General features: G+C 46.7%; 1 non-coding gene across 1 annotated transcript in view; it reads left to right on the forward strand.

Moving 5' to 3' along the window:
* The window catches only part of LOC112070801 (microtubule-associated tumor suppressor 1 homolog), a 76,384-nt gene extending 56,748 nt beyond the window's left edge, over window positions 1-19,636 (forward strand). Inside the window, exons 9-17 of the transcript XR_011475653.1 lie at window positions 2,637-2,965; window positions 10,019-10,085; window positions 13,782-14,011; window positions 15,681-15,777; window positions 16,509-16,626; window positions 16,833-16,927; window positions 17,505-17,640; window positions 18,553-18,636; window positions 18,936-19,636. This is a non-coding gene — a transcript (microtubule-associated tumor suppressor 1 homolog). The remainder of the gene's footprint in view (window positions 1-2,636; window positions 2,966-10,018; window positions 10,086-13,781; window positions 14,012-15,680; window positions 15,778-16,508; window positions 16,627-16,832; window positions 16,928-17,504; window positions 17,641-18,552; window positions 18,637-18,935) is intronic.
* The last annotated feature ends 1,478 nt before the right edge of the window (window positions 19,637-21,114 follow it).

Consider the following 21,114-nt stretch of genomic DNA (forward strand, 5'->3'; position numbering starts at 1 on the left):
AATAACCAGCATGGAGCACAAACTCCATCTGTCTAGCTCTTACAATAACCAGCATGGAGCTCAAACTCCATCTGTCTAGCTCTACAATAACCAGCATGGAGCCAAACTCCATCTGTCTAGCTCTACAATAACCAGCATGGAGCTCAAACTCCATCTGTCTAGCTCTACAATAACCAGCATGGAGCACAAACTCCATCTGTCTAGCTCTACAATAACCAGCATGGAGCTCAAACTCCATCTGTCTAGCTCTACAATAACCAGCATGGAGCTCAAACTCCATCTGTCTAGCTCTACAATAACCAGCAATGGAGCTCAAACTCCATCTGTCTAGCTCTAAATAACCAGCATGGAGCTCAAACTCCATCTGTCTAGTCTACAATAACCAGAATGGAGCTCAAACTCCATCTGTCTAGCTCTACAATAACCAGCATGGAGCTCAAACTCCATCTGTCTAGCTCTACAATAAACCAGCATGGAGCTCAAACTCCATCTGTCTAGCTCTAGAATAACCAGCATGGGCTCAACAGACACACTCATATCAAACAATTTACTAATCCAATCTCCAATTACATTGCATTATCCTATTAGTCAACAGCCATATCATTTAAACAGTTTGAACTAATCTGCCATTTTGGGTATATATATATATATTTCTTGTCATGCTATTTTCTGTTTCTAAATTCAAGCATCAGTGTGTGTGTGCATAGGGACACCCCGGACAGACAGTGGTGGGACATGCTTGAGTAGAAACTTTGTGTGTGTGTGTGTGTGTGTGTGTGTGTGTGTGTGTGTGTGTGTGTGTGTTGTGTGTGTGTGTGTGTGTGTGTGTGTGTGTGTGTAGGGGTAATTTGCGCTTGTCAGTGTGTCTGCCTCTTCTAATGGCATTGTGGTTTACTTCACCCGACACAGACACACTAGAGACTTTCCGTAACACAACAGAGTTTCAACGCTTCCTGAGCATGGCGCACCACTGCATACAGTACAGTGTGTGTGTTGTGTGTGTGCATGTTTTTGTTCCAGCCCTGTCTAAACTGAGATATAAGATTTAAAGACCATGATTAGTTGATTATTAGAATCAGATGTGTTAGTGGTGGGCTGAAAACCCTGCTGACACTGTGTCCCTCTTGCACCAGGACTGCCACTCAAGGTGACACATGAAGCCTGTTTCTATGACTGTGAGGGGTTATTGACAGCGTGGTGGCCATAAGGGGGCAGTATTACAGTGTTTAACCCTCTTAGGGAGAAGGTCATAGTTCAGCTGGTGTGGTGATGAGACTCACATAGTGTTATAGCACTCTGCCTCTCATTGAGTTGACTGTGTCAGGTGGACGTCTTAACATGCAAACACTATTAAAGAGAGCTTTACTAACACAAYTTATATTTGATTGCTTTCGGGAAAGATGGAGATGGTTGGTATGGCATTATTGATACAATTATTAATGATGATCAACGTGAAGTATCAATATCAGGGTTAACTCTATTGACAGTCTGCTGTAGGGTCAAGAGCTGTGGCCAGTTTGCCCTCTTAATAAAACACGGCATGCAGCTTCAGTCAGGCATGAAATCTCCATGGTCCACTTTGCTCTGAGACAGCAAAATATATAAGAGAGGGATGGAGGGAGAGAAGAAGAGACAGCAAAATGAGGGAGGGAAGAAGGAGGGGAGAGAAGGGAGGAGAGAAAGGGAGGGGGAGAGAGATGGACGGAGAAAGGGGGGGAAGAGAGATGGACGGAGAAAGGGAGGGGAGAGAGATGGACGGAGAAAGGGGGGGGAGAGAGATGGACGGAGAAAGGGAGGGGGGAGAGATGGCGGAGAAAGGGAGGGGGGAGAGATGGACGGAGAAGGGAGGGGGAGAGAGATGGACGGAGAAAGGGAGGGGGAGAGAGATGGACGGAGAAAGGGAGGGGGAGAGATGGCGAGAAAGGGAGGGGGAGAGGACGGAGAAAGGGAGGGGGGGAGAGATGGACGGAGAAAGGGAGGGGGGAGAGATGGACGGAGAAAGGGAGGGGGGAGAGATGGACGGAGAAAGGGAGGGGGGAGAGAGATGGACGGAGAAAGGGAGGGGGGGAGAGAATGGACGGAGAAAGGGAGGGGGGAGAGATGGACGGAGAAGGGAGGGGGGGAGAGATGGACGGAGAAAGGGAGGGGGGAGAGAGATGGACGGAGAAAGGGAGGGGGGAGAGATGGACGGAGAAAGGGGGGGGGAGAGAGATGGACGGAGAAAGGGAGGGGGGAGAGATGGACGGAGAAGGGAAGGGGGGGAGAATGGACGGAGAAAGGGAGGGGGGGAGAGATGGACGGAGAAAGGGAGGGAGTGGATGGTTCTGTCTCCTAACTGCACTGTGGCTTGATGCTAATGCACTCGTAATGGATCCTTGGAATCTACCGCGGGGCCCATCATTACAGAGCTATCCCAGCATGCACTGCTGCACTGTTTCTTAGCTCCACTGGGGTTTCAGTCGGTGTCTGCTCAGAGACCTTTAGGCGTATCCTCCTGCATGCTAGTGTGTCTGTGTTGTGTTTCTAGGTTTTATGTTTCTAGGTTTTATGTGTGTGAGGGGTTGTGGAGAGTGGAATGCGAGAGACCATGCTAAACATCGTGGCCAGCACACTCAACCGACCTTGCTCTCTTTCAGTGGACAAGAACAAGGCGCGGGGGACGCCGTTGGCGAGGACCCTCTCCCAGACGAGCACCACTACTCAGGTAGGAGGACCCAGCCAACCCCAGCCGTCCCAACCAGACCTGGTCCCAGTCCCTGCCGTCCTTCTCCCAGTCCAGGGACCAGTGGTCTCGGCATCCCGCCCGGCCCGGGCTCTAGTGGAGGCTAAGCCGGCCACGGTGGCCCACTACCGTGCCCAGTGTGAGAAGAAGAACCAGAGCCTTCAGCAMRTCCGACGGCTCCTGGAGCAGGGCAACCGCAGGATAGAGGCCTTGGCTACCGTGGTGCAGCACCTCTTCACCGAGGTAACACTGGAATATGTCTGGGTTTTACTGCACCTTGGTGTGCTGTTCTGTCACTTTACCCTTACCTACATGTACAAGTTACCTCGACTAACCTGTACCCGCGCACATTTATTTGGTACCGGTACCCCCTGTATACAGCCTCGTAATTATTATTATTTGTTTTTGTTTTGTTTATTTAGAAAATATTTTCTTTACTCTATTTTCTTAACTGCATTGTTGGTTAAGGGCTTGTAAGTAAGCATTTCACGGTAAGGTCTACTACACCTGTTGTATTCGGCGTATGTGACATTTGATTTGCTTTGTTTGTTGTAGTTAGGTGCTTGGTGAGCTAAAAGGAATGTCATRGGTCTGTTTTTAGTAACTATGGTCTTGTTATAGAGGTCAGAGAACCATATCTGTCCTCTGTGTGTGTTTGAGTAGTGCCATGGATATTATTCATGTAGCAATATAGATATAGTGGGTGTTGGTTGGTTGACTTGCAGAGCTTCTGTTTACATGACGGAGGAGGAGGAGGCAGGAAGGACAGTAATCTCACCACACCCACTCACCATTTAGGGTCCATGGCTGTCATCAAATACATAGCGCCTTTCCATCCACAACTATGTATGACTATTGATGAGTGGGTGTCAACGGCATGCTGTGGTTGGCTGCATGCCAGAAGTATCTGTTGTCTCTGTGTCTTGTTGTCACTGCTAAAACAAGCAGTTCAGGCTGTGTGTGGCATGTGTGTGTGTGTGTGTGGTGTGTGCAGTGTGGTGTGTTGTGTGTGTGTGTGTGTGTGTGGTGTGGTTGTGTGTGTGTGTGTGTGTGTGTGTGTGTGTGGTGTGTGTGTGTGTGTGTTGTGTGCTGCCTCCAGTCAAAAGCAGCCTCTCAATCATAACCATGTAACACTGCTATCCCCTATCAATATCCTACAAAATCCCATCCATATCTTATATAGTGTGGCTTTGTAAGACGAGATCCTGTTGAACCAAACTGAGTTCCTGGTTCATGTCTTGAGGGTGTGTTCTATCAGTGTTTTAAGCCAGCGAATGGTCCAGCCAGGCGAGTGGGTGGCTTGTGTGGATAATACGCCTGTCACTCACAGAACCCGGACTTGGATAGGCTACTGTGTAAATATTTGCAGAGATCTTTACCCTCCTCTGTCTGTTTGAAAACGCTCATTGTGATCAAGTGACATCTCTTGACAGCACATGTTAAATTAAGATTTTTATTATACGCTTTGTGTATTAGGATTGAGAAAGAATCATCCCCAAATTAAAACATTCATTATAGACCAGAATCTACTAACACAGAGAGAGAATGAGGTTTCACTACTCTTGTAAATCCTTTCATGACAGGCATTTCCACATCTATCTTTTCAATCTTTTAATTATTCTGGTACCGCAGGAACATGTTTGGAAATAGCAGTGATGATCTGCTCCAGGCGGCCGAATCCCTGGGCGTTTATAAAGTATACTGGCTCACCTTGCTTTAACAGTTTTATGAGGGCAAAGTAGACTTTTGGAATTCTTCATATGTATGACAACTGGCTAGGGAATGTGAAGCTCACAACCTCTTTCCCCAGGATTCTCCCTCTCTCTCTCTCTGTTCATCTCTCTCCGTCTCTCTTCATTCTCTCCCCTATGTCTCTCTCTCCCTATGTCTCTCTCTCCCTCTTTCATCTCTCTCTCTCATTTCCCTCTACCATGTCCTAAAGCTGATTTAGTCCTTATTCTCCTCACAAATGGGACTTGCTGTCATGTTGTAAGTGTACTGAATATGTTACCCACCCATCTGTACCAATGAGAACCGTAACAGCACGGTTATTGTGTAAAGGAGGGTAGAGGAGGAATAAGGGAGGAAAGATGGATACATGGAGATGGAGGGAGGGAGGGTGGTCTACTCCAGTCTTGTGATGTTGACCACGCCTACGTCTGCTACCCTACCTACCGAGGTTGTTACCACACTGAGCTCATTACTAACAACACCTCTATCTGTCTGTCTGAGTGTTGATAGATGTTCTCCCATCAATATACACCACTCGACAGGAGATGATGGAGACCATGTTTCTCTCTCCGTGATTGTGATCAGCTTCACCACTCAGACAGAGAGAGAGACTGTGTTCTCTCCCACACTATCTCCACTCCTGAGAAGACTTGTTCTCTCCATCCTATCCTCTCTGCGAGTGGAGACCTCGTGTTCTCCCACACTATCAACACTCGACAGCGAGACTGTCCACTTCACCACTCGCAGGAGATAGCTTGTTCTCTCCCATCCTTCCACCTCTGCTGAGATAAGCTGTTTCTCTCCCATCACTATCACACCTCAGCGAGGAGAGACTGGTTCTCTCCCATCACTATAACCACTCGAGATAGACTGTGTTCTCTCCGCATCACATCACACTCGCGAATAGTACTGTGTTCTCTCCCATCACTATTCCTCAGACAAGAGATAGTCTGTGTTCTCTCCCATCACTATCACACCACTCAACAGAGCGAATGTGTTCTCTCCCATTCACTATCACACCACTTCAGACAGAGAGATAGATGTGTTCTCTCCCATCACTATCACATCCACTCAGACAGAGAGAGAGACTGTGTCTCTCCCATCACTATCACACCACTCAGACAGAGAGATATGACTGTGTTCTCTCCCATCACTATCACACCACTCAGGACAGAGAGATAGACCTGTGTTTCTCTCCCATCCACTATCACACCACTAGACAGAGAGAGAGACTGTGTTCTCTCCCAATCACTATCACACCACTCAGACAGAGAGAGAGACTGTGTTCTCTCCCATCACTATCACAACCACTCAACAGAGAGAGAGAACTGTGTTCTCTCCCATCACTATCACACCACTCAGACAGAAGAATAGACTTGTGTTCTCTCCCATCACTATCACACCACCTCAACAGAGAAGAAGACTGTGTTTCTCTCCCATCACTATCACACCACTCAGACAGAGAGGACTTGTGTTCTCTCCCATCACTATCACACCACTCAGACAGAGAGAGAGACTGTGTTCTCTCCCATCACTATCACCACCACTCAGACAGAAGAAGACTTGTTTCTCTCCCATCACTATCACACCACTCAGACAGAGAATAGTTGTTCTCTCCCATCCCACTTCTACACCAGCTCAACAAGAAGATAGTCTGTATTCTTCCATCACTATCCACACTCTGTCGATGAGTGATAGTCTGTGTTCTCTCCATCACAATCACACCCTGTCTGAGGGTGATAGTCTGTGTTCTCTCCCATCACTATCTCTCTGTTCAGAAGCGTGATAGTCTGTGTTCTCTCCCATCACTTATCAAACCACTCTAGTACAGAGAAGACTGTCTGTGCTTCTCTTCCCATCCAGCTATCCACTCCAGACACAGACAGTCGACCTGTTTCCTCACTCACTCACTATACTCCTTGTACTAACCTCAGGTTCACTCCTACAGAGAAAAGCAACACCACTGGTTTCACTCCTCACTACACGTTCACTCCTCCGCAACCATTTCACTCCTTCGCAACCAACAGTCACTCCCCCACATCCAAACATCCTCACAACATTCACCTTCCACAACAGTCACCATCACTCCTTCCACAACAGTTCACTCCTCCAACAACCAGTTCACCTCCTCCGCAACATTCACTCCTCCACTACATTCACTCCTCCACTACATTCACTCCTCCACTACATTCAGTCCTCCTCCCACAACTCCCAACATTCACTCCCTCACAACATTCAACTCCTCCCAGGTCTGTGTTAAAAGACTGTAACTGAGCGGGTCATTTAGATAGTAGAAAATTCTTCTCCAATATGCTGTTCTGAATCAGACAACGTTGGTCTTATCAAATTAGGAAATCAATTCGTTGTGTTCAAGTTACTGTATCAGTCAAGGGATTTCCTGCTTCAGCCCGTTTGGCCTTTTCCACTTTCTAACCGAACACCCCTCTGTGGAGAAGACAGACAGACAGCTTGGAATGCTTTCTGCCTTTCTATTGATTAGAGAGATGGATTGAAGGTGAGATGGGGAGGAGAAATGGAGGAGGGACTGGACTAATGCACCAGCTGCATTTCAAGCCTCCCTGCAGGCGGGGAGAGAAGGCAGGGACAAGGTAAAGGGGTGGGGCTGTTGGGTTCCACCACATTCACCTGTGGCATCAATACCCCGCCCCTAGCCTCGGGCCCTACCGTAATCCTCCTGATAGAGGGAGAAGAGAGGTTCCTATCTGAGGAACAGCAATGAGCTCTCTGAATGTAGTACAGGTTGTCAAGCCAACTAAACACGAGAGCAACTTAAAACTATCTAACAAAGTAGTAATATAATGAGTGATTAGTACAATTATATTTAAAATGTCCCCCTAGATTTAACCCAGGTCGCCATTCATAAGGGCACACAGTAGTGAAACGTATGGGGAAAAAACTAAAGCGTTGTTATAGTCCCTACCTGTTTCAGTAGTTTTCTCCCATTTGGTGCCTAATGAACACACCATGATCCCGTGCCATCAGTTATTTTAGATTAGACTACGTGGATATCTTCCTGTGTACCCAACAGTGTTGACTTGTAGTGTAATAGTGTGGATGACGTGAAGGAGGATGAATCCTCTTCTTTCTCCTGCTGCGGCTGTAAACGAGTGGAGAATAGCCCTCCTGTCTCATCCCTCCATCCGAGTACATTCCCTGGTAGGGAACATTTCCTGGGTAGCGTCTGGCTAGCTAGGAGGCTATTTAGAGAGTCTTGGCAGTGAAATATCTCTTCACTGATAGCATTATAAGCTTTCTATTGACTCTACAGTGCCAGACTCTCTATTTGTGTGAGTCTTATCTAAGGGAGAATGCCAGTGATATCTTGGCCCGCCGAGAGCACTTGAAAGCGCCACGTAGAAGATTCTACAGCGCAAACCAAGACAGAAATGAATGGATTAGCCAGCTTTGACGTGAAGACACGAGTCAAAAGATGGCATAAAAAGCAGTTTATTAGGCCTAATAGGACTCCGCTATCTTTTTTTTATTTACTGTTATTTTACCAGGTAAGTTGACTGAGAACACTTCTCATTTACAGCAACGACACTGGGAATATTACAGGGGAGAGGAGGGGATGAATGAGCCAATTGTAAACTGGGGATTATTAGGTGACCGCTTATACCACACCATTGAGCATCTCCACTGTAACTATGTAGCAGGCTAGCTAATAGGCAATGGCCAAGCTCGCTTTGATTCCCTATAGTCATGTCTTTGAAAAGTAGAACCTAGTGAGTGTGTTAGTGCTGCTAATGTTTATGAATGGAATAGCCCCACACACATGTACTGTACAACCACTGGCTCTTTTAAAGAACCAGAGAACCAAGAGAGCTTGACCATGCAGCACCCGGGCCCAGAGCAAGGCCTTAGCCCAGCCTGACCTCACTCTCATCTAGCCCCTCCACCTCCCCCAGCTCCAGGCCCTGTCTCTAGGGAAATAACGTTGTTGGAGCTTGGCCAAGGCGGCTGGTGGAGTGGGAGGTACTGCTAGGCAGGGCTTGGTGTGCTGAGTACTCCTTGGAGAGGGATTTATTTGATGTAGACAGACCAGCTCCCTGAGCGAGCGAGAGATGGAGTGGTGAGGTGGTTGTGTGAGAGGGGAGGAGAGGAGGAGGTTCCGACCAGGCACATTGTAGTGGAGCTCCTAGCTATAGCACTTGGCCCTTCGGCAGCCCAGGGGGAATAACATGGGCTCCTCTAGCAGCAGCGCCTGCCTGAAGACTCCTCCACATACCACAAGAAAGGCAAGTGTGTTTTTTTCTCTCTCTCTTCTCGCTCTGTTTGCTTTATTTTTTCGTTGTTTTTTTTTTTGCGCATCTGTTGGCGGGCTGTTTGCCGCTTCTTATCTCGACACTCTTCTCTCTCCTCTCTCTCTCTTCTCTATCCCTCGTCTCTCGATCCTACTCATCTCTCTCGATCTCTCTCGTCTCTCTCGATCTCTCTCTCGATCCTCTCTCGATCTCTCTTCTCTCTCTCTCGATCTCTCTCACTCTCTCTCTCGATCTCTCTCGATACTCATCTCGATCTCCTCTCTCTCTCTCTCTCTATCTATCACTCTCTATCTCTCTCTCTCTCTCTCTCTATCGGTTCACTTACAGCTGACAGATTGGATTCCTGACTATAAAGTATGTCATCATGCCATGTGTCAAATAGACACGGTTATGAAGTGATCGTTGTGTCTGTTTTAAAGAGTGTGGACATTTATTACAGCACCGTCTCTGTTTGACCATTTAGAGAATCGTGTGTGTGTGTGTGTGTGAGAGCTCTGGGTTGGATTAGTACAGGGTGTAGCCTTCCATCCTTTCAGGATGTTGAGACCATGTTGATATGTAGGAGAGTGTGAGTACGTAAGAATGAACAGGTTCATGAGAGAATTTGTGTACGTGACGTCTGAGAGGAAGCGTGTGTGTTTTAGACTCAAACGATCTACTTATTAATGCGTAGGCCTGTGTCAGATGAGTTTTCATAGCACGTGTTCCCTGTTTCTAAGATGCCCTATGTCACMTCTAAGTCACCCTGAAAGTCGTCTCTCCACAGTATGATAACGYAGTGATATGGAGACAGTGTCAMAAGGAAAARAGTGTCTGTTGAGACGGCTGCTGAAAASGCTAGCCTGGTTCCCAAATCCGTTTGTGCTGTCTCGCCAACTCCTACGGCACCATAGAAGATGGCAAGACGGCACTAACAGATCTMGGACCAGGCTATGAAAATGCTGCTCTCAGAACTGTACTGACTCAGTCTCTGTAGCCTACCCAGCAGGCTAATGTAGGTTGGTGTAGGTTGTTGTTAGAAGTTACAGCATTCCTCGACACGCCTATAGGAATGTGTTGTACTGTTCTTAGGTCACCATACTGAAGCCTTTAATTGTTCCAAGTCTAAGAAGCTATTGGTGCCAAGGAATGATGTTGTGGAAAGATGACTGTCAGTCGAGTCATAATGTCTGACGTAAAACGATTGTCTGGTTCCACTTGAAACGAAAGTCTCACATAGTTTAGGAATAGTTTTTCCATTGACTTAATAACTAATCGTATCTCTCTCTCTCTCTGACAGCGTGAAGAGACATTGAAGCTGAAGAAAGGACTGTCCCTGGAGCTCTCTAACCTGCGCGATGAACTCAGTAAGAAAAAACCACCTCAAGCATGTCTTCACTTCACCCCGCTGCTCGTCCACCCCTCTACCTCTTACATATGCACGTTTATCAACGCGTCGGTTGCTCAAGGAAGAGCAAGTGTTTGCACGAAGCAGAAAATCTGTAAATAAGAAAATGATCAACGAAAACATTTAATCTGCCAATTGTGTCTCGTTATGAGTGAAGCCAACAAGTATTTTTCTTCTTCACAACACTCAATGTGAATGAACCTTCCCTCTGTTTCACTCTCATTCCCCTAACCTGCTGGCTTATCATTAAGGCCTTATCAGGTCGTCAACTGCCATCCAAAGCACTGTGTGCTTCTCTGCCTCTGTGTAGACATTGTTATTAGCCCCCACCCGCTAGGCATGCTGTATTTGGGAAGCGTGAATGCAAGCCTCGGCATGTTTAGCAAAACTGTGTGTGCCTGTGTGTACACCTGTTTGCGTGCAAGTACGTGTGTTTGCGTGTGTCGGGGAAATGCATTGAACTGATGTTATTGGTAGCCCGTGCAGCAGTCATAAAGCCTTAATAATTACAGATACAGGCAGACAGTCTCCTTTGTCCACGGTCTTCCTTCAAGCATGACTTAACGTCTTCCCGCCAAGCATTCACCACCAGTAGTTAGTGGTAGTCTCTCTGCAGCATCATCTTTGTTTACCCGTATGGAGACATGCTACATCACTGTCMTGACAGGACAATAGTCTTAACATAATGGGTTTGAGTGCTGTGGAACTGCTTGTCAGGGAAGGGGGTTGTTCTCTTTAGGAGGAAGTGTTCAGACTAATTCTGGAGAACGTCTGGTGGTTGTAAGGGCAGGGATCAGCAACTAGGTTACACCGCGGGATGATCTCTTTCTTGAGGAGTGGTCAGGGGGCCAGAACACAATTACAAATACTTTGTAGACTGCAATTGACGGCATGAAGCCCAAACAGTATAATATTTGACTAAAACACAATCATTTCAAACCTTGCTTACATTTGGATACAATCACATACATCTATTATGCGTGGGGTAAACTTATGAACAGAATAAAAATCACTGGGAGCTGATTTGCTGGTGTTTTTAGTCACTCTTTAATTTGTTACATGGGGGACCAAATAAAATCATCTGTGCGCCAGTTGAGGAACCCTGTTGTAGTGCAATCTGACATTTTGACAACATTTCGATCCATGTTTCCCCAGAATTTGGATGTTTTTAGAATGTTCAAATACTTCCAATTGTAAAAACGTGCATCCTTCCTCCCTTCGAGATGATCCCTGATCTGACACGACTGGATAGGTCAATAATATGTGATAGAATCCATGCTCACAGCTATCCATTTTTCTTAGTGGTGATCATTTCAAACAAGGCGGGAAGGCGTTTGTGAACATGTTGAAACACTCAATGTTCTGGATGCGTTTCATACATTACAAGGCATTCCGTTCTGTTCTGTTCCGCTAATGATGTCAGAGTGGCGTTCCAGAGGAGTGGGCTTGTTCAGTTCTGTTCCTTCGACTTGGCCCAGACCCCAGATGTTGTAATGTGTTACGAAATGGAGAGGAAACGTGCGCCGTTTCACTTTACCCACGTGCCCCATGACCGTCTCAGACGTCCTGCCAGACCTCATCAAACCTCGCCAACTGTGCAAGATGCCTTAGAGGCATCTGGTTGGAACGCCTGTACAATGTGGTTCTGATGAACAATACCAACGCTAGTGGTTCTGATGAACAATACCAACGGTAGTGGTTCTGATGAACAATACCAACGGTAGTGGTTCTGATGAACAATACCAACGGCCGTCTGCTGTCAGGGATATAGAGAGCTAGAAAGCCCCCTTTTAAACAGACAGGCACACACACTCACATYKATGATAGACACACACACACAACACTCCAACTACAATTGTGTCGTTTTATTRCTTCACACACTTCTCTCTCTCACACACATTTTATACAAACATACTTTTACTACACAGTTCTAGTGAAAACCATTCGGTCTCAACACACACACTCGTGCAAGCCCGGACACACCCTTTAACTGCCGTACCAAGCCCTCTCCCCCTAAATGCAAACACGTGCATAGATGCACTTTTTTRCCCACCGAACCTCAGCAGAAAATGCATCGACTACCATCTGTTTGATGAGCGGGGGCTTTGGTGTGCTTGTTGAACCTTGACCCCTGTTTTTACACATGACTGTGGAATGTATGAATCTCACTCTCACCACCTCCTTCAAAACTCTGCCTGTTAACGTCAGACTTTGAGAASTGCTAACAAGTCTCTTTGCTATGTCTACTGTATGTTTGACCAGCAGAACCTGTGTCAATARGTTTCTCTTCAAGCTAGTGAAAGAACATTGTCAGTCTGACTTCRAGGGATTTTATTTGTCTTTKCGACAGTTTTACAGTTAACAYTTCTAGGCTCTTTATAATGAGTGGATAATGGTCACAGTTAAAATTTGCGGATTGAGTTAAAGGGATATTTCAGGTTTGGCATTGAAYCCCGTTATCTACTTCCCCYAAGTCTGATGAACTAATGGATACCATTTTGTATGTCTCTGCTGGTTAGCATCGGCTTGCGAAACGACCTCCAACTTCCTTCATACTGGACACAGATACATAGAAATMGTARCCACGAGTTCATGTTAATCTGGGGYAGTAGATAAAGGGGATTCATTGCCAAAATRCCGAACTATCCCTTTAAATCTGATCCTAGATCAATGTTATCTTGAGCTGATAATGGCTACAGTAACAGGCTTGAGTAAATCCTGATCCTAGATCTGCCCTTAGATACACATTCTTTCCAGCTCCCGTCCTTGTTCCTTCTTGACCCATGATGTCGTGTTATGAAACAACTTGTGGGGGGGGCAGCGCTGATGTCATAATACGGGGGCCACATGCCAGTCACACCTGTCCCGAATCACACACAAACACACACACACACACACACACACACACACACACACACACAACACACACACACATTCCTTTCTGTTAGTTACCCATAATAAAGACGGACCTGTCTGTTAAACGGGCTTACGCTCCGGCCTTTATGACAACTCGCCGTGGCAACAGCCTCAGAGTTAATCCCACAGGGGAGGATATGGGAAATGTCAACTGTCCAGGCTGCTCTGGGCTGCGTTGTGGGAATCTGCTATTATCATTACATATATGGGTCTATCATTACATATGTATTAAAATATAGTCCTATCATTAGATGTCGGTTATAGCCTACTAGACCCACACTAATTCTACTCCTGGTTGGGCAAAACAATTACGTTCAATGGAGATCTGCTGTTGAAGGGGCTTTTTAGTTCAGGGCCGGTTTAATGGGTCCTGGAATCCGGCTCTTTTTCAGCGGACATGTAAAGTGTTGTGTGAAAGGGTGCATATGATTCTGATCAAGATAGAGGTTAGGGTTGGATTGCGCAATGTTGGAACAGTCATGCATTTTTCCAGTGCGTCGTCAGATTCATATCCAATTGGTGTTTATGCAACGCTGTTACAAAAACACCAATTGGCCTTAGAGTGTTATTCCAACACGGTCCCCTCTTATTACAGTGAAGTCAATTATTATCATAGAGCCTCATTCTGGGTAATGTGTTTTTGAAAGTGAATTCAAATACAAAGTGATGATGACAGAGTCTCTTCTCCATCCTCCTTTCCTTCCTCCCCTCTTCTCCTTTCCCCCCCCCCCCTTTCCAGGCTCCTCGTCCCAGTGCTGTGACGGCTGCAGAAGGAGAAGGAGGAGGTGGGTGTCTCTGGAGGAGGCAGTGCGGAGAGTCCGGAGGAACCCCAGGGCTATGGGAGCGGCCTGAGAGGGCTGGCAGGCAAGGACGGGGGGGTCAGAGGCCTTCTACCAGGCAGAATGGGACAAGGTGCACCAGGCCTATCAGGAGGAGGCGGACAAATGCCGCGCCCTCATGGAGCAACAGGTCAGTGGCGAGGTGGTGACTGGGCTTGTGGGGGGGAGCCAACGCAAGTCTTGCTCACTGATCAAATCAAATTGTATTGGTCACATACACATTTTTAGCAGATGTTATTGCAGGTGTAGCGAAATGCTTGTGTTCCTAGCTCCAACAGTGCAGTAGTATCTAACAATTCAGAACAATACACACATCTAAAAGTAAAAGAATGGAATTAAGATATATATAAATATTAGGAAGAGCAATGTCAGAGTTGCATTGACTAAAATACAGTAGAATAGAATACAGTATATACATCTGAAATGAGTAAAGCAGTATTCAAATATTATTAAAGTGACTAGTGTTCCATTATTAAAGTGGCCAGTGATTCCATGTCTATGTGTATAGGGCAGCAGCCTCTAAGGTGCAGGGTTGAGTAACCGGGTGGTAGCCGTCTAGTGATGGCTATTTAACAGTCTGATGGCCTTGACATAGATGATGATGATGAGTAACCTTGCCTTAAGACATAAAGACTCGCGTTGGCTCTCTGAGTTAATGCCTAGGCTTTAGCTCAGAGGGCTACCACAAGTCTTACAGCGCGGAGAAGTCCGGGTTTTGAACCCAGTAAGTCACACGTGTGTAACACAGGCAGTCCAAGCAGAACATGAACCAAGGCATAGAGCCAGCGTTGATCAACATCAGCGCACTATGAACACAGTATTGAGTTTTTAGCTATTAGCGATTGATATGCCGCCTCTAAGGCTGCTGGGGGCCGAGGGGATAGGGTTGGTGTGATGTCATCGTTATGACTCGCATCCTGTGGTTCATGCCGCATTCACGTGCCAGTTGGAACTCTGAAATGTTCAACTTGCTAACGGGTGTAACGTGTTTAACTACAACCTGTTAGCAAGTCGGAGTTTCCTAGTTCCGACTAGCATGTGAACACAGCATTAGTGCACTTCTGAAACACTCCATTGGCTGTTACCCGCACCACACACAGCGCRCAACTCGTAAACGCTTCCRGAGATTTACGACCGTTGCCATGGTTATTACTCCCTGATGTCATCAGCGGTAGAACGGGACGGCGTGGATGAATATGAATTGGCACGTAGTATTACTTCCTGAGTCCTCTATGGCCTACATCTAACTGGTAATTCAATCAGCGATAAATCATCCACATGAGCTTGTTCCAAATCAGATACTTTTTTGCACAAGTACTCCCACACACAAAACACACACCTCATACACACGCAGACTACTGCACATACACACACAGACTACTGCACATACACACACAGCCAATGCTGCTGTCCCATGTATATAGAGACATAAAACACTTCCTGTTTCTTTTATGCTGCTTTCACACTGTGTATTTAAATACTGGATTCTCCACATAGTTCATTGTATTATTTCTCATTTGAACTGCCCTGTTAGGAGCTGGTGACACAAGTAATTCGCTGCACCGCTATAACATCTGATAAACTATGTACGCAACCAATAACCTTTGATTTGGTGTCATAATAATGGAGGATCTTAGTAGTATGAATTGGAAATATACAGAGGAAACGTTAGACTATTGAGATTCACCCCGTAACTGATGCTAAACATGTAATGGCGTACTTGTATTACTGACTGGTGAGAGGAGCCCAAGGGAATTAGAATGATCAATCAAATCCGTTTTTCTCTTCTCCTCTGTCAGCTGGAGGAGATGAGGAGAGACAGGAGACTCTGAGGAGAAACTCTGAGGCCAGCCATGCTCAGCAGATGGACACGCTCAGACTGACTACGACACCGCCGTCCAAGGTGAGGACACACAACCACACACCTTCACAGAACTCATTGAAATTCATCCCGCTATTCTTCTGTCCTAAAAGGCATGTTTCAACCACAATCCACACCCACCACAATCCATCCACCACCCAATCAACCACCCACCACCACCCACCACAATCACCACCCACCCATCAATCCATCCCCACCATCAATCACCACCCAACCACCCACCCACCAATCCACCCACCCACCCATCATCCACCACCACCCATCAATCCATCCACCCACCCACCCACCCACCCCTCAATCCATCCACCCACCCACCCATCATCCCTCCATCATCCACCCATCAATCCATCCACCCACCCCACCCACCCATCTATCCACTCCACCCCACCCACCCAATCAATCCATCCACCCACCCACCCACCCACCCATCAATCCATCCACCCACCCACCCATCAATCACCTCCATCTATCCACCCATCAATCCATCCACCCACCACCCACACCATCTATCCATCCACCCACCCACCCATCAATCCATCCACCCACCACCCACCCACCCATCAATCCACCCACCCACCACCCACCCATCAATCCCTCCATCTATCCACCCATCAATCCACCCACCCATCAATCCACCCACCCATCAATCCACCCACCCATCAATCCATCCATCTCAGGCATCCACACACTTGGTTGGTTTTCACATGAGAAATACTAATCCAAAGTTTTTTAATTTGTGAATAAGTGACTACTTTTCCTCCATCATTGACTCAGTGTGTTGTTCTGCAGAAGCTCAGGAAAACCTGGAACAGGACTTGGAGAACCTGGACAAAACACTAAAGGAAACGGAGGCCACTCTCACTGTGAGATCCATGTTCCCTCTACCTCCCTGATCACAGCCTTACCAATACGTTTACCCAATAAAGATACTACTACTATCTTCTGTTGTCTTATATACAAGCAGTATCAGGGAGTAACACTGTTGTAGCGTTGACTTAACAGTCTCTCTCTCTCTCAACCACTTTCTCTCTCTCTCAACCACTTTCTCTCTCTCTCACACCCACAACAGGAGAGAATCCAGGACCTCACGTTGGAGAACGAGGCGCTGAGCGAGAAGCTGCGAGCGGAGGAGGAGAGGAGGAGGATCTGGCAGAGAAGAACCAGGTGAAAGGAATATGATGGCACCCTATGTAGTGGCCTAATTATGCCCAGAGCCCATGGACACAGGAAGGTGCTGAAGAATGCTATTGTTCTGGTACACTGTGTACCTCAGTCAACAATACTACTGCTGTGAAACAGATAGTCCCAGTTTACTGCTTCATTTTGTTTTTTTTTGAGCTTATGTCTTTATACTGGGAAATACTGCCTCCTGCTGGTTGCTAATGGACATGCAGCTCTGGTCATTGTGTCCGTTTCTGAGATGGCTGTGTTTGGGGATTTATCCACAGTGACTCATGCATATTTAGTTTCATTTGGGAATCAAACCCACAACTCTGGTACTGCAATAATCCATCTTAAAGTGGTTATTGAATGACTGTTGTTTGTCTGGAACAACAGTTTGTAGGGATAGAAGAGGTTAGGAATAGGACTCTAGTTGTGTTATGAAAATCTCTCTCTCTCTTCCTCTCTCTCCCCCCCTTTCTCTTCCCCCTCTCTATCTCTCTCTCTCTCTTCCCCCCCCCCCTCTTTCTCTTCCCCTATCTACTCTCCCCCCCCCCCCCATCTCCCTCTCTCCCTATAGAAGGACTCCATGTGTTGTATCTGGACAGGAGCTGGACATCTTAAGGTGGTTCTGGAGATCAAGACCAAGCAGCTTCACCAACAGGACAAGAAGCTCATGCAGATGGACAAGCTGGTGAGGACGCACGCACACACACGTCGATGAAAACGCGCCTACACACACGCACATGCCCTGGAGCTGTGTAATTCGCTGTTTGCTAGCTCTCTCTGTACATCACTGAAAAGGTGCGCCATCTTATGTCATCCCTTATAAGATGTCACACAACACACACACATTCCTGTGAAGGCGGAGTGTTTGGTAACGGTTTGTTTTTCCGTTCAAGCTCATGATAGATTGTCTTGGGAGTCACCACATAAAGAGTAATTTTAGCTGCAAAACAAAACTGCATAAATACACCACGAATATTGAGTCATGATTGGAAAGATTGTGTCTGCCTCGCCGGAGGCTTCAGAGCACGCAACCTAGTAAAACAAAAACCTTTGTCTCAAAGTGCTGATCAGAATCCTGGCCTAAACCGTCTAGGAGCGGTGGAGACCTGCACACTGTCTAAAAAGAGGAGATCATCCACAGTATTGGGACACTATTGTGCCCAGAAGTTTATTGTGCATAAATAGAAGCTGAAAACAAAACACAAACGTTTCTGCATCAAGCCATCATCAGTATTAATGGTGAGCACAGACACCAGGCTTTATTAGAGTCATTGCATATGTCACATGATCTAGTGAGCAAATCGCTGTATCGCATTAGAGGAAACCAAGACAATTCTCCTGAGAATTAACGTGCAGGTTAGGAGAATTAACGTGGCAGGTTAGGAGAATTAGGTTAGGTTAGGAAAGGGTTAGCTAAAATTGTCCCTGACGCGACTCAAACATAGGCCTGCCCTGAGAACAGTCTTGGTTTCCAATTAATGCGATGCTGCAGAGCAAATCTATACATGCAAACAAGTACATGTATCATGGCATGATTCAGTACAGGAGCGGAGAGAAATATCTAATTTGAACTTTTACATTTGTTGTCTGTCTGGCGCCAGATGGAGAGCAACGTGAAGCTGAGGAGCGTCTGAACAAAGTCCAGCAGGAGAACGAAGACTACAGGGCCCGCATGGACAAACACCACCGCACTCTCCAAGTACGTACTGCAGAGAGGAGTGACTCATCTCTCTCCAGAATCCTCATCTTCACCATCTGTCCTTCCAGCAGGGTTTCTATCATACAGAATGTGGTTCTAAGAATGTGTGTGTTCCTCTGTGTCTGTTTATCTGTGTTGGTGTAATAGAGGATGTTCGGTGAACCACCTTCACTTTGTGTGTCTTCCCCTCTCTGACCTCTCTCTCTTCTCTCTGTGTGTCTTCCCCTCTGTGACCTCTCTCTCCTCTTCTTGTGTGTCTTCCCTCTCTGACCTCTCTCTCCTCTCTGTGTCTCCTGCAGGCAGTTGTCAGTGAGCAGGCCATGCTGCAGCAGACCCTGCAGAAGGAGTCCAAGGTCAACAAGCGTCTCTCCATGGAGAATGAGGAGCTGCTGTGGAAGCTGCACAATGAGAGACCTGGCCAGCCCCCGCCGCCTCTCGCCCTCTCGCCCTTCCACTCGCCCGGCAACTCGCCTCCTTCCCCCGCCGCAGCCCCACTCTCGCCCACCAGATAACCCAAACTGGACACCAAGGGGAGAGAGAAAGAAGTGAGTGTGTGTGTGGGGGAGAGAAAGTGTGTGTGGGAGAGTGTGTTTGTTGAATATCCCCTCCAACACACCCTAAAGACAACCCCCTCTACAGTCCCTTACCTCCTACCCCCCAGATCACCAACCCCAGCCTCTCAAGGAGACCAAGCTATTCCAAATACGGATGGACACTTCATATGATGACGCTGCAGTTTTGGTTTCTGCCCACAATGACTTGTTACAGATGTTTTCTTTGCTCCCAGAAAGAGAAGACAATGTTGCACAGATGCACTTATTTAAAGCGTAGGACAATTCTGCCTTTTTTTTCTGCCTGATTTCTCTCACTTTTTTCCCCTCAGCAGAGAGAAAGAACAGGCAACTTAAACCTCAGGGTTTGTACATAGCTTCTCAGCTCGTTTTGATTCTCCTTTTATTTGTGCATCGTGTTCCCCGTCCTCTAATAAAGTTTGTGCTTAAAAACCTTGGATGTAGTTTGAAAATGGTATAGCCAGAGACGGAAGTGGAAGTGAGACATCGCCATTCCCTTTTTTCTGGTTCATATAGTCAATGAAAAAAATATCTGGTAAACGGCCTGAGTGGGCATTCATTTTTTCCGCCATCTTTGTTATAGAGCGTTTTTGAGGACTTTTAGGGTGACTTATTGAAGAGCAGAGCTTTATCCAACGAGCACTTGCTTTTGACCCCTTGTATAAACAGTCCATATCTGGGCGCGGATATCAGAGTTAGTGAACTTTAATCCCAACCCTTCATCTCTCTACCTTAATAAAACTGGAATGTATTTACCCATCTGTGCTTTATCGCTCAGAATGTTCCCGATCCAAAACTCCAGAACTTTGTGTTGAGCCAATGTCATCTCAAACCTCTCCACTTTTCCAAGAATGCCTCAAACTGACCATTTGTTTAATTTTCAAAGGTAAATAAACAAATCAAGGTCAAATTATCTTTATTATCCTCTACAAATACATAATTAAATAGTGGATATGGTTAGGGACAATAAGGTATTGGATAATGTGATACATTGGAGAGATTGGTTACACACAAGTCTTTTACCTGTCAAAATGATTGAACGCTATGTCGAAGCAGGTGTGTGCGTGCACGCTCAATCTTGTTGTTGTGCAGTAGTACCTAGAGAAAGGAATCCACCCTGGAGGGCACAGATCACCCATTTAACACCTACCTCAGTGGCCTCAAATCTCCTCTACTTTAACATGGAAATAATACACTCTCTCAGATCTCTTCACTGGTGAGGTTTTGGTGCTGTCTGTCTCTCGGTAATGTAATACTGGTTTGTTTGCACACACTATTCAGTCATTTCTAGTGTCTTATTTCTGCCTGCAGTATTAACAGGTAGAAACTAGTGAATTTTAAGGGTTGCTTAAACACATAAATGGGCGTGTTCCAGGTTGTCTTCAGTGCAGTAGATTAGATCTCACAATGTCTGGAGAACTGTTTGTCTGAGGAAGCCCATTTATATGATAGAGCAGTCTCTTTTGATGCATGTGCAAGACTGGAGCGTGCCCAGCCAGAGAGAACGACCTGGAGCGTTGACCAGTCTGGGTGCCAGAGAGAACGACCCATGGAGCTTGCCCAGTCTGGGTGCCAGAGAGAACGACTGGAGGCCCGTCTGGTCAGAGAGCTGTGCCCAGTCTGGGTGCCAGAGAGAACGACCTGGAAGCAGTGCCCAGTCTGGGTGCCAGAGAGAACGACCTGGAGCGTGCCCAGTCTGGGTGCCAGAGAGAACGACCTGGAGCGGTGCCAGTCTGGGTGCCAGAGAGAACGACCTGGAGCGTGCCCAGTCTGGGTGCCAGAGAGAACGACCTGGAGCGTGCCCAGTCTGGGTGCCAGAAGAACGACCTGGAGCGTGCCCCAAGTCTGCGGTGGCCAGAGAAAAACTCTGGGGGGAAATATAGGCAATATTTCTGTTAAAGAAATGTTGA

The sequence above is a fragment of the Salvelinus sp. IW2-2015 genome, unplaced genomic scaffold (genome assembly GCF_002910315.2).
Source record: "Salvelinus sp. IW2-2015 unplaced genomic scaffold, ASM291031v2 Un_scaffold1429, whole genome shotgun sequence".
In the NCBI taxonomy this organism is placed as follows: Eukaryota; Metazoa; Chordata; class Actinopteri; order Salmoniformes; family Salmonidae; genus Salvelinus; species Salvelinus sp. IW2-2015.